The 14,193-nt window shown below is 38.4% G+C and overlaps 1 non-coding gene across 1 annotated transcript; it reads left to right on the top strand.

Annotated features, from left to right (window-relative positions):
• The first annotated feature begins 12,884 nt into the window (after positions 1-12,884).
• LOC117294081 lies at positions 12,885-13,077 on the top strand. Its single transcript, XR_004519503.1, has one exon. It is a non-coding gene; the product is annotated as a U2 spliceosomal RNA (small nuclear RNA).
• The last annotated feature ends 1,116 nt before the right edge of the window (positions 13,078-14,193 follow it).

Here is a 14,193-nt window from a genome sequence, read left to right as displayed (position 1 = left end):
TAAATCTGCAAAAAGTTGCAGTAGATCACTGGTTTCATGTGTCAGTGATGACATAGTACTAATAATAATAATAATTGAAAGTTATAAAGTGCCATCTATTTAAGACTTTACTTATTCCGAGGCGCATACAAAATATTTAAAAAAAACAGAGAGAGTAACCAAAAAAAGAACTCAAATTACGTAGCTAAGAAAGATATAAGAGAACAATGAGTTTAAAATAAGATGAATGGCATAAGCGTGTTGTCAAAAAAACAAACAGATAGTCAATCATAAGAAATTTTGAATACATGTAGGTGGGTTTAGCAATGTTTTAAAAATGTTAAGAGACATTGTGGCTCGGACATGAAGTTTTGTGATAAGATTCTTGTTCATACCATAAAGCAATGAGTTTCCATTATCAAGCCTGGATGTGATTAAAGCATGTATAAGGATAGAGGCAGACTTTTCATTGAGGATTTTACGAATGCTGTTAATATTTCTAATATGGTACAAAGCAGATTGACAAAGTTCTTTACATGCACATAGTGTTATCAAACATGACCCCAAGATAGTGAGCGTTTGCAGATGAAGTTACAGTAGCAGTGCCAATGTGCATCTGGTGATTTATAATTTTGTTTTGGTTATGTTTAGACATTATTATGAGCAGTTCTGTTTCATTCATTTCTTCCGTATAGGGAAGCAGAATTATACTTCTAGTCCAATTTTGGGTTAATAGTTGATTTATTTATTATTTTCTGTTTATCCGAAAATGTATTAGGCAATACACTTAACATAAAAATACATTAACAAAAACACACTACAACAAAAAATAATTGGGAAAAAAATAAATAAATAAGTACACAAACAGACAACAGAAAACTATGAAGACAACAGCAACAGACAACAGGAGAATCTGGAAATTAATTCTTTGTGGATGTTTGCTATTTTATTGAGAAAGATAAAAATCTTAGCAAGAAGAAAAAAAATTGATTTAAAAAGTACAATAACAGGTAAACCATTAAAGGCAGTGGACACTATTGGTAATTACTGAAAATAATTATCAGCATAAAACCTCACTTGGTAAAGAGTAATGGGGAGAGGTTGATAGTATGAAACATTGTGAGAAACGGCTCCCTCTGAAGTGACTTAGTTTTTGAGAAAGAAGTAATTTTCCACTAATTTGATTGCGATACCTCAAGTTTAGAATTTGAGGTCTTGAAATCAAGCATCTAAAAGCACACAACTTCATGTGACAAGGGTGTTTTTTCTTTCATAGTTATCTCGCAACTCCGATGACCAATCGAGCTCAAATTTTCACTGGTTTGTTACTTTATGCATGTTGATATACACCAAGTGAGAAGACTGGTCTTTGAAAGTTACCAATGGTGTCCACTGTCTTTAGACATTTAAACCCTGTAGTAACCCTCCACTAACACTGTAGAGCAACCCAATCTATAGACATGTGTTTCTCATCCACATTCCAATATCATGATCCAACTAATGAATATGCATATAGAGACCACCACCCCATACAGTGATTGACCCTTGAAACAGTAACCCATTGATAAGTATATGTCTTACACTGTATGTGTACTATAAGCAAGACATGTGTGAGACACAATAAACCAAGCAAGCTTTAAAGCAACAGCTCTTGTAGAACTCAAGACATTACAAACCCTCAAGCAGTATTACAAAACAATGGGGCACTTTCAAGTTTGGCCGCTCGTACTTGGTCTTTTCTACCGTGATGCCTCTCGTGCCAATTGTGCCTCAACCTGTGCAAACCAAACGTAGGGGTCTGCAGGCCAGTATGCGGGCAATTTCAAACTAATCGGAGCGACAATTTTGTTTTCCATGATCACGTCTGGGTCACCAATTATTATGTAGGAGAAAGTTGAAGATGATCCTATATATATATATTAACCTCCGAACACCAGTAGAAATAGAGACAAAGAGTGCTTGATTTGAGAGTATAAGGCCGTGTCCGAAACGGCGACTTTGGCTACAGCTACGGCTAGATCGCGCGCGTCTGCCTATTCTTCAACACTGGTAGACGCGCTAATCTAGACGTAGCTGTAGCCGAAGTCGTCGTTTCGGACACGGCCTAACTCTGATAGGTGTTTATTTGATTGAAACGCAACAACTGAGTAGACTGAACTCGTTGTGTGCTCTATGGTTATACCACACACAACAATGGAATCTTGTAAAGTAAGGAGTGTTGAGTGAGAAAATGCACAGAATCAATTTATAAGTTGTTTAGTCTGGAAAGTGAGACCTTGGCATATTTGATAAACTTGAGACTAGGTTAGGGGCATTATATAAACAGTTCAGCAATAGAAAATGTAATGGTACAATTTAACAAGACAAGAAATAATAGTTCAAGTAATAAGTTCGATAGTTCACCACAGTCTTTAGTTAGGGTTGTATTAAGACAAACATGCCTCATCCACGTGGTTCATACACTAACAAGGAGCCGTCCACATCTTGGACTGTACTTTGCAGGCGAGGCAAGTCTCGTCCAAATCTTGCTAAAGCCTTGACAGTTTCTTATAGCATCTTCCAACATGTTCTGCAGTTGGCTTGGGTCAGCTATGCCCTTGGTAGCTAAAGAACAGGTCCTCAAGTGTTGGCACTAGGAAGCCTTCAAATCCCTGTGATGGATCTACACAAATTCACGATCAGGTTCTTCTCAACTCCGAAAGTCTACTGCTAGGAGCTGCTCTAGAGACACTCCAGTCTGTTTTTGAATTACCAGAGCAGTGTCATCATTTATCCATGTTACATTAAGACATTTTACATTGCTAGATTTGTCAACAAAATTTGGTAGACATAATTGGCTTGCAAAGGTAAAATAACACACCACGTTTCTGCACGCACTAAACTTCCTTCCACGAATACAGGTCGTTGGAGTGTCTTGGAAACCCTGTCTGGATTACTTTTCTCTTCGAACACTACATTCAAAGTATATTCCCTAGACACAAGACCATTTTATGAAACAAACACCATGCTCTGTTGTTATCAGTGAAGCTAATTACCAAAGGTGCCTTGCAACGTTCTGGATGTCTTATAACCAGATCATATAAAAGAAACTTTTTTGAACTCCCAAGACATGAAGTATTTCTTAAAATTGATCCAGTAGCATTGAGATAGATAATGTCTTGTCTGGATATTGTATGATAAATGTTGACGCTAGCGTAAGAATACATAATTACATAACAGCTGGTAGGATGAGATTTATGATTCTTCAAATACCTGGAAGTTTGTATTTCAAAGTCTTTTTCATTTTTTTCTCTCTGATTGGCACGAACATATCTGCCTTTTATTTTATGATTTACGGTGTTCAGAGTGACGAGAAAATTAATCTTGACATTCAATTTGTCTTCATGGGTCAAAGTTTGACGCTAGCGTAAGAATACATAATTACAGACCCTGTATCTCATCTTTAGATACTCCCTTGATTTCTTTTGCCTCACTGGAAATCTGTTGGAGAACAGTCGTACTAGGGGCATCACTCCTGCAACTTAAGAAACAAGTATCCTTCTTCATTGTCCCAAGATTGTCTAAATATTCCCTCCGTGGCTTTTTGTTCTTCAGTATCTTTTTTATTTTATCTCAGTGATTAGCACAAATAGATATGCCTTTTATTTCTGATTTACGGTGTTCAGAGTTGCCAGAAAACTGAACCTTTAACCTTCAATTTGTCTTCATGGGTCAAAGTTCGTAGGAATAAATAATTACGGATGGTGTGATGAAATTTACGCTTCTTCAAATACCTGGAAGTTTGCCAGCCCTCTTTGTTTTGGTTATCAAATATTTGCAACAGACCCTGTGTCTCATCCTTAGATACTCCCTTGATTTCTTTTGCCTCACTGGAAATCTTTTGTAAAACAGTCTTGCTAGGGGCATCACTCCTGCAACTTGAGAAAAAAATAATCCTTCTTCATTGTCTGAAGATTATCTAAATATTCCCTTCGTGGCTTTTTGTATTTCAAAGTCTTTTTCATTTTTTTCTCTCTGATTGGCACAAACATATCTGCCTTTGTTCTGATATATGATCTTCAGAGTGACCTGAAAACTTAAGCTTAACCTTCAATCTGTCTTCATGGGTCAAAGTTTGACTCCAGCATTAGCATAAATAATTCAAATGGTAGGATGAGATTTACGCTTCTTCAAAGACTTGGAAGTTTGCCAGCCAGCCCTCTTTGTTTTGATTACCAAATATTTGCAACAGACCCTGTATCTCATCTTTAGATACTCCCTTGATTTCTTTTGCCTCACTGGAAATCTGTTGGAGAACAGTCGTACTACGGGCATCACTCCTGCAACTTAAGAAACAAGTATCCTTCTTCATTGTCCCAAGATTGTCTAAATATTCCCTCCGTGGTTTTTTGTTCTTCAGTATCTTTTTTATTTTATCTCAGTGATTAGCACGAATATATATGCCTTTTATTTCTGATTTACGGTGTTCAGAGTTGCCAGAAAACTGAACCTTTAACCTTCAATTTGTCTTCATGGGTCAAAGTTTGACTCCAGTGTAAGAATAAATAATTACGGATGGTGTGATGAAATTTACGCTTCTTCAAATACCTGGAAGTTTGCCAGCCCTCTTTGTTTTGGTTATCAAATATTTGCAACAGACCCTGTATCTCCTCTTTAGATACTCCCTTGATCTCTTTTGCCTCACTGGAAATCTTTTGTAAAACAGTCTTGCTAGGGGCATCACTCCTGCAACTTGAGAAACAAGTATCCTTCTTCATTGTCCCAAGACTGACTAAATATTCCCTTCGTGGCTTTTTGTATTTCAAAGTCTTTTTCATTTTATCTCTTTGGTTCGCACGAACATATCTGCCTTTTATTTCTGAATTACTGTGTTCAGAGTTGCCATTAACCTTCAATTTGTCTTCATGGGTCAAAGTTTGACGCCAGCGTAAGAATACATAATTATGGATGGTGGGATGAGATTTACGCTTCTTTAAATACCGGGAAGCTTGCCAACGTGTCCTCTTTGCTTTGATTATCAAATATTTGCAACAGACCCTGTATCCCATCCTTAGATAGTCCCTTGCTTTCTTTTGCCTCGCTGGAAATCTGTTGGTGGATTTGCTTCAGTCCTTTAATAAATACATGAATCCACGACCTTCGGAAAGAACTTCCAGTTTGATTTTTTTCCATTCAGATTTGTCTATAAAAAAAAACCACTTCTGACAGTCTGGCAATGGGACTTCGTAAAATGTTTGTATGTTATCAATATTGTTGGCCCTTGAACACATGCCGACGATAACATCCTTGGGCAGGAACTCATCGGCATCATTCCTACTAAGGTCTGATGGGTTATACGTGTTAGAACAATGCGGTTCAAAAATGGCGTCATGTGAGTCACACTCTGAGAACGAGAGGGACTCAAACTATTACCAGATCATTCAGAAGAAACTTTTTTGAACTCCCCAAACATGAACTATTTCTTAAAATTGATCCAGTACCCTGTCTAAATATTTCCTTCGTGGCTTTTTGTATTTCAAAGTCTTTTTCATTTTTTCTCTCTGATTTGCACGAACATATCTGCCTTTTTTCTGATATATGATGTTCAGAGTGACCTGAAAACTTAACCTCAACCTTCAATCTGTCTTCATGGGTCAAAGTTTGACTCCAGCATTAGCATAAATAATTACGGATGGTAGGATGAGATTTACGCTTCTTCAAATACCTGGAAGTTTGCCAGCCCTCTTTGTTTTGATTATCAAATATTTGCAACAGACCCTGTATCTCATCTTTAGATACTCCCTTGATCTCTTTTGCCTCACTGGAAATCTGTTGGAGAACAGTCTTTCTAGGGGCATCACTCCTGCAACTTGAGAAAAAAGCATCCTTTTGGTCACTGACTCCTTGACAACCCTTCCTTAATACGCCATGATTAGTTGCAAAGCCTACAACCAATCACCCACTCATCAAACACCACGATGCAACCATTCACCCCTATACTCGCCCTAGTCCGAGCAGGACATAGGTATAGGGGGTAACGCAAACAAAGGGGGGCTGCAATTTCATCCCATTACAAATAGACAACTGGGAGCAGACTATTGAACTAAGAAATCTTATCTCAACAAGTGAGGACAAATACAATAAACCATCTTTAAAGAAACGAAGAAGAAAAGTAAGATGCTGCAATCTTACAGTACGTACCTGCTAAACTTTGTCTAGACGAGTTTTTGAAATGTCGTTTGAGACTGACGGGATTAATGAAACATTTGTCACAGTTTGGACAGTTCCTTTTAAATCCTGAATGAATTTCTTTTTGTGTCGTTTCAGAGAATATTTTCTGGTATATGATTTTCCACAGGTATCAGAAGTAAACCTAGTTTTAACACCAGTGTTGGATCTTTGACTCTTACTTCGAACAAACCCTAGTGCTATCGGACTTTCTCTTCTCACAACGGAGGCTGGGAGGTGTTCGCCGTCTCTTGGGTCTTACAAAGGCTGCTCTTTCTCGGTTCAGTTGATATGCACCCTTTCCTTCCTGGGGCTGCGATAACTGAATTTAAGCAAAATCAAATAAATATTTATACTAGCCACACACACTTGAATACGATGTGGCTGTTATTTGAGTGTTGGAAAATTATTTTTCTTACCAAATCCAGTGGAGGCAGAGTTTCTGGGATATTAATCGACCATTGTGAACAGCGGAGTTGTTGAGACATTACCATTCTGCTTAGCTCTGGTGTGTCTGAGGAACTATCTGTTTAGCAAAAACAGTTTTTAAAACAGCATTTTTGATCGACCATGAGCTCTCTTTTTTTAGCCATTTCGTAAAAGGCATGCTCTCAAGCCTTATTGCAATGCTAAATGAATCTTTTTGTGTAAAAAATTCTTGTCCAAGTTCCAACCCATGCCACCCCAGTAGGTACGGATCCTTGGTTAATTTCTGCCCTGGCGTACTCCAGGGCTTCAATCAGAAAGGTGCCCGCCTTCACCAATGCTCCAAAAAGCTTGAACTTGGAGACAGAATAATTCAAGCTCTTTTAAGGAAGTGGTAGGTTCCTCTAGAACCTTGTCCAGACCAGTTTGGTCACCAGGGTGACAAAAAACAAACTACCACCTGCAATCAGGGCCCAAATTCATGGCTCTGCTTACCCTAACGGAAGCAGGGAATTCTGGGCTTACGGCAAGCGTATTTCACAGGTTAGCAGCGAATTTTGGCTTCTGCGCATGCGTACTCCACGTTACTAGGCATTCTATGCTTACAAGGCTAGCGCCGAATTCGCTTGCACATTAGCGGGGAATCATGATCGTAAGCACAGAATTCTGCGGTAAGCAGAGCCATGAAATTGGGCCCTGGCAGTATTCTGACTAGGGTCAACAGCGATAAATGCCACAAAAAAATAACTTGCATTTGGCAAGTTGCTCTTTTTCTTGAATCACTCCATATAAGCGATTTTTGTTGTATTATGGTAGTACTCGTTGTACAGTTTAATGCTGTATACCACTGGGCTCTGTGTATGACTTATAAACACACGAACCAAGTTCAACAGGCAGATCAACTTCTAGTGTTCAATGACTTTATTGACAACTCTCACAAAACGACAGCGGCGCCTCAAAACAGTGGCGACTGGAACTTGTACAGAAACAGACTCAGAAACAGACTCTGAGATAAGTATTTCCACCAACACAGTCTATTTTTAAAACACTACAACAATTTATGTTTAAATCTGAGGAATTCATTTTTTTGTATTCTGGCATGGAATCGATCTGCTGATTTAATGGCGCATGTGGTCTTTGGCAGTAATACAAATATAGAGGCAAAAACCTTGGGGTGGGGAGGGGGGGGGGGGGGAACACACAAAAATACTTGAAAATGAATACAAATCACACTACACAACACCACTCTGTTAAGGGTCATTAAACCATTAAACACACAGTTGACTCCAGATAAAGAATAATACCCAAGCACTTGCCCAACAAGTCTGCTCTGCTCTGCTCAGTATTTTGCTTTGTATGTAAATCTGGAAAACCTTAGTAGCAAAGGTCATTCAAAGGCAACCTTGGTCTGTCATAAGCCTTTTTGAGTTATGGCGGACACGATGCTATAAAACTATTATTTGAAATTGGTACATTTTTTGGGGGGCATGCTCCCTGTACACCCAAACAAAACAGTGCACTCCTATAGACGATGTGACCTGTGACGGCACATTTGGTCTATAGTGTCAAAGGCTAAGAGAAGCAATAAGAACACAAATAACTACTCAACATACTACTCTGATGACCCTTTTTCTTCCTCCTTAAGGTCTTGTCAGACATTATGGACTGTGCCGTAACAAATTTTTCTTCTCTTGAAAATACAAATGGGGGTGTACAGGGCTTGTTTGTGCTGGGTGGGTTGAACGATCCACGGCACTCCATGATTTAAAAAAAAAAAAGGGACCAACTGTCTGCTATTGGAAGTGGTTTGCTCCATCTTTTCGGAGGCATTCTCTTTCTTGAGGCAGTACCACATATAACCCACTTCCCATAAAACCAATAACCCATATTTTCCCGTGGTGGTAGTCGATCTGGGCAGCTGTTCATTGATGGAGACTTATATAATGTCCACTTAATGCTTTTTTTTTTTTTCCACAAGCTCTTACTGTCTTTGTTTATCTCTGTTTTTCAAAATAAACAAAAATTGCAGGGAGGTTCTTCCTGTAGCTCATAGCTTCATTTACAAGTTTGTCCTTTTTCTGAAGAGATGTTAGAATTTGCAGTTTTGTTGAAAACAAACATAACCTGTGCTTCATTAGCAATTGAGCTTGAATTTGTTTTTGTTTTCCAAGGAAATAAAAAACTAGGGTGTAGCCAAAATCTCATTCTGGCAATTATGCTGGCTTACGATTATGTCAAAGAAATTTTGCTAAGCAGTATTTTCTGCTTAACAGCTATTTGAAGATGGGCTCTTGTACACAATTGTAATCACTACTGTGTTCTTAATGAAAAGATGCAGAAAATACAGGATTTAATGTCTGTAAGTTCATCTTCTTGGTCTCCATTTTAAAGCAGTGTTCAGATAAAGTCTAAAAACCAGCAGTTACTTACTGAAAAAGATACACAATTGGACTCACTTCACTGAGAAGGAAACATTCCATTATCTTTATCAAAAAATGTGCAAGGAAAATTCAATATGGAAAGAAAAATGTGCTCTAAATCCGATGTAGAGAACTAGATGCATTATCTGTGGACAAGAATTGATTAGAGAAATATGTAGTCACTGGAAGCGAGAAACTCAGAAATCTAATATCACTGAGAACTGCATTTTATTTTCCATGGGCTCTATCCAGAAAAATGTGCAAGGAAAGTCCAATAAAAATTTTTTTTAAAAAGTGCTCCAATGTGGAGACAAGAATTGATGAAGGAAATACTCCCCCGGAAGTTCTAAATATTCCATGGGCTCTATCAAACAAATGTGCAAGGAAAATTCAATGTGGAAATAAAAATGTGCTCCAATGTGGAGATAAGAATTGACTCAGAAAATGTTCCATGGAAGCTCGAAACTCAGAAATCTCATCTCACTGAGAGCTAAAAATTCCTTTTGGCTCTATCAATAAAAATGTACTTCGATGTAGAGATCTAGATGTATTATCTGTGGGTAAGAATTGATTCAGGAAATACTGCTGGAAACTAGAAACTGGGAAATCTCATCTCACTGAGAACTAAATATTCCATTCTATCAAAGAAATGTGCTAGGAAAATTCAATGGGGAGATCTAGATGGATTATCTTTGGATAAGAATTAATTCAGAAAATACTCAATGGAAGCTAAGAAACTCATGCAAGCTGTGCATTGGCAGTGTGATGCTTGAACTAAACCAGTCACCAGACAGATGGAGAAACCAGCTGTAGAGTAGAGTAAGGATTACCTTAGCCCCTCATGTGATGATGATGGTTGGGGTTCTACTCAATGTACAATGTATAGAGTACCATGAGGTAAAGAGATTGACTTCTGATCCCATTGGATGCAAGTACTCAAGACCACAAAGGTTCAAGACCACAAAGGTCGGCAAAGGTCAGAAAGAGATGGATCAAGATAGACATTTAGATTCAGTGTCAGTACCTCAATGTTTGAGACCTGCTGTAGTAGAAGGAGTTATGGTGCATTGTGCATGTGCCTGAATTCCTCTTGAGTGCAAGCACAAAGTTGGAAACTTGTTGAGAACAAACAAGTTCATCAGTACTGAAGTTCAACTGTGAAACACAAACTCATCCATCCGGAGATTGAATAGGAAGGAGATAAATAAACAGTGCAGCCATCTTCCCAGATGTCTAAATGCACATTGAACATATCATCAAGCTGCTTGGAGTATTTTATTCTAGTCTTAATGGACTTATTGGACAGAAGAAGTTATGGTACATTTATAAATGTTCCTGAATTCCTTGTGCGTGCATAAGATACACACCAAGTCATCAGACTGGAGTAGAATTGTATTTATCTTTTAAACATGGAAGCAAAGAGAGACATATTTATTTCAGCCAATTGAATTTCCTGGACAAAATTGCACATTGAACACGTTAGAGCTGTTTGGAACATTTGATTTTGAGGGAGTAGTTTTATCCAGAAATTTTCTTAATAAGCAACTCCCTGAGTTCCTTCAAATCCCAATTAAAACCCACCTCTATCCTAAGTTACTCTAGATTGTATCATTGTTAATTGCATTGTTTTGTCTGTGAAGCATGTAGTTTATCTTTTGTTTTGTTGCAATTGTATTTCGTTAGCGCTTTGTATCGCTTTTGTAAAAAATGCTTTATAAGTAAGGTTATTATTATTATTATTATTTAGGCTGGTTTTGTTCTTTAGACACTGAATGCTAATATTAATATCGAGTAGCAAATCATTGGTTTTTTTTGGTAGCAACTGATACATTTTTGGTAACCTTTTGATCTGCTACACAAAGGAAATTGATTTCATATCTAGGCTAAATTGGCAGAAGGAGTTATGGTACATGGTATCTGTATGTACCTGAATTTCTCTAAGTGCACAGGGACAGACTTTTTTTTTCTTTCTTTTTTTAAGACACTGGACACTATTGGTAACTGTCAAAGACTAGTCATCTCACTTGGTGTATCTCAACATATGTATAAAATAACAAACCTGTGAATATTTTAACTCAATTGTTCGTCGAAGTTGGGAGATAATAATGAAAGAAAAAACACCCTTGTCACATGAAGTTGTGTGCTTTCAGATGCTTGATTTTGAGACTTCAAAATCTAATTCTGAGATCTCAAATTACATAAATTCGTAGAAAATTACTTTTGTCTCAAAAACTATGTCACTTCAGAGAAAGCCGTTTTTCACAATGTTTTACACTATCAATAGTTCCCCATTACTGGTTACCATTTAAGGTGTTATGGTCATAACTATTTTGAGTAATTACCAATAGTGTCCACTGCCTTTTGAAGTCAAAAAGAATCTATATTCTGTTCCAAATCTGAGCATGTTTGAAGTTTATTTACCAGGCAAGGGGAGAATACACAAGCACTTAACTGGATCCAATTTCACAGAGCTGCTATAGTAACAGATATTGCTTTCTGCTAAGCAAAACTATTGCAGGATACCAGTTACATTTTGTATGTATGTCAAATGGTTTGTTAGCTAACCTTGTTCTGGGAAGCATAGTTTTGTTGTGCTTAGCATTTTGTTATGCTTTAGCATCCTCTATGATTTAAATTGGGCACTTGGCTCAATTTCATCAAGCTGTTAAGCAAACAAAAAATGCTTAGCAAATTTCTTTGCTCACAGGTCAGGTTATAAAGCATAGAAAGCAATGCCAAGAAAGTAAAAGAATAAGGTAGACAATTTACATGCATGTTGAAGGGGCCCTCAAAAAGCATTTTTTTGTGTCTAGCAAGCACCTTTAGGAAAGTACATCAAAGTTAAGATAAGGTGGACACTACAGATAAAAGAATAACTCTTTGCTGGTGGCAGTCCAAAGTTTGTGAATGTAGTCCTGTGAACCTGGGGCTCAGTTTCACAAAGAGCTAAGATAATTAATCTGAAGTCACACTACAAACTATTAAGGTACTGACTTGATTCCTCCATGGTTTTTTTTAACTCATATAATGATGAAACTTGTTGAATTGTGAAACCGAGACCTGGGGCCTGTTTTTACAAAGATAGTCCAAATCTTTGTTTAGGACGACATACATCTACCAACTTTTAACAAAGTACTCTTCCGTTCACACTGAGTCTCATTCAGAGCTTTTGGAATGGGGGTTTGGCCTTTGATGCCCCTTGCTCTATGAATGGTCCAAAACTACTGATAAAGCTGCCATTTCTGATGGACAAACTAAATTTACAAGTGAAAGGGGCAAGCTAGATGCATCCCCATGTGAACTAGCTGCCTCCAGTTTGCTGTGTGGATCTGGATCAATGACCCTGCGTGGTGGGTGGAGCTACACACCACACTGTGTGTGAAATTAAAGTGTGATACACTGTATTACATGCGCACAATCAATACTTTGTACTGTGCAGTATTTGTACAGTGCTTATGCACACGAGGGGACTGTGTGTGAATAATTTGACCTTAGTCTGCTCTGTGCGCAGGATTTGTGTACACTGCTACTGTAGCCTCATGAATATTGATACCAATATTGATTTAAAGGGGGAGTGTCTAACAGAAATCTGCAGTGCTGCACAACTTGAATGATTTTACACAAGTTTTATTTAATATTTTTGCTGTTTTTAGGAATAAGGAACATTTTTATGGTATGAATTTAATGGAGAATGAAGAGTAAATTCTTGCCCTTTTTCTAATGGTTCCAGGAAGTTTGCATATTGAATGTCATGCTTTTTTTGGGGGTGGGTTTTTTATGCTGTAAAATTGACAACAGTGCGTTCCGAGCCACTGTCAATCTGCTACTACCCGCAGGTTTTTTTTATTCAGTATCGCTTCTCGGCCTTTTGGCTAAGATCATGTGTAGTATCTGTTCTTTTCAGCTTAATATCTGAAACGCTGCTCATTGAGCAGCCAGTATATTAAACTGATTTTTGGATCTGGGCCATGGAATAGGGGCTTGCCTCGTCCTGGCCATGGGTTGGCCTGGTATTGCACTACCTCCAGGATTCGGCCCACTCCCCATCTATGGGGAAATAATCAAATCAAAAAATAGAATCATGAAAAATGCATACACCTCTTGTCTTGTTGCATGTATTTGTTGGCTGTACCAAGCATAACAGATACTGTTCATCCAGTGGTGAATTATGCCTCCACTCGAGTAAACCATAGTTGGGTCGGATTGCCAGTATGATGGTAAAGATCTTCTGCACAGTCGCCGGACTTGAGCTTTGGTTAGTGAAGTCAGGAGGAGTTTGACATCTTTGACAGGTATTCTTCCTGTAAATAAGTAGAATGCCGTGTTGCAACGTCACTTGGATTGCATGGGCATCTGTGTTTGTGCCAAAAACAACCCTTGAGCTGATGATAGACCGTCTTGATCTCTTAACAATACCCGTTTATTCTCGCCCTTGTTTACACCCCCACCCGAAGATCTGGTATTCAAGACGGTCATGTATTTCTCCTTAGTTAGTTCATTATTTCGTCTGTTTAGACCTTTACAACTGAACTTCTTGGTGGCCCTGAAACAAAAGTATGTCTTGCGGTTTCTCAATTGGTTTATTTTTTACAAATAAGCCATTCGGGCTTTGACACATACAGTTAAAATAGATCACTTCAAATGAAAAAGAAAGTCAAAAATTATATACAATATTTACAGTAGTGGTCTATCACAAACACAAACTATCTTTCAACACTAAAGGATTATCATAAACAACCATGGGTAAAAGTCAACACCAATTTGGGAAAGGAATTCAAGACAAAGATTATTTTACTCAAATTCTATAACATCCATTGTTTGTTTACAAAGGATTAAGTTCCACCACCCCCCCCCCCCCACATGACACCGAGCAATGCCCTGAGTCTGGACAGGATGTTCCGAGGCGGAAAACTCTGATTCACTATGTTGGGGTGCGGCGGGCGGGACAGTCATTGTTGCTGGGGGTCGTCTAGTTGAGTTTCGGTACGATTTGGGGCAGTCCCGGGTGATGTGATCCTCCCCACAGATCTTGCACTTGGGTGGATTCGGACACATATTGGCTCGGTTCCCCTGTAGACCACAGTTGTAGCAAGTGTCGAAGGGGCACTCCGCCGCCATGTGCCCCGGGCTGTTGCACTTTCTACAGGTCTTCGGTTGTCCG

This window comes from Asterias rubens, chromosome 8 (genome assembly GCF_902459465.1).
Source record: "Asterias rubens chromosome 8, eAstRub1.3, whole genome shotgun sequence".
Taxonomy (NCBI): domain Eukaryota; kingdom Metazoa; phylum Echinodermata; class Asteroidea; order Forcipulatida; family Asteriidae; genus Asterias; species Asterias rubens.
Note: the sequence above shows the minus strand (reverse complement) of the source record. Positions and strands in the feature narration are given on the sequence as shown.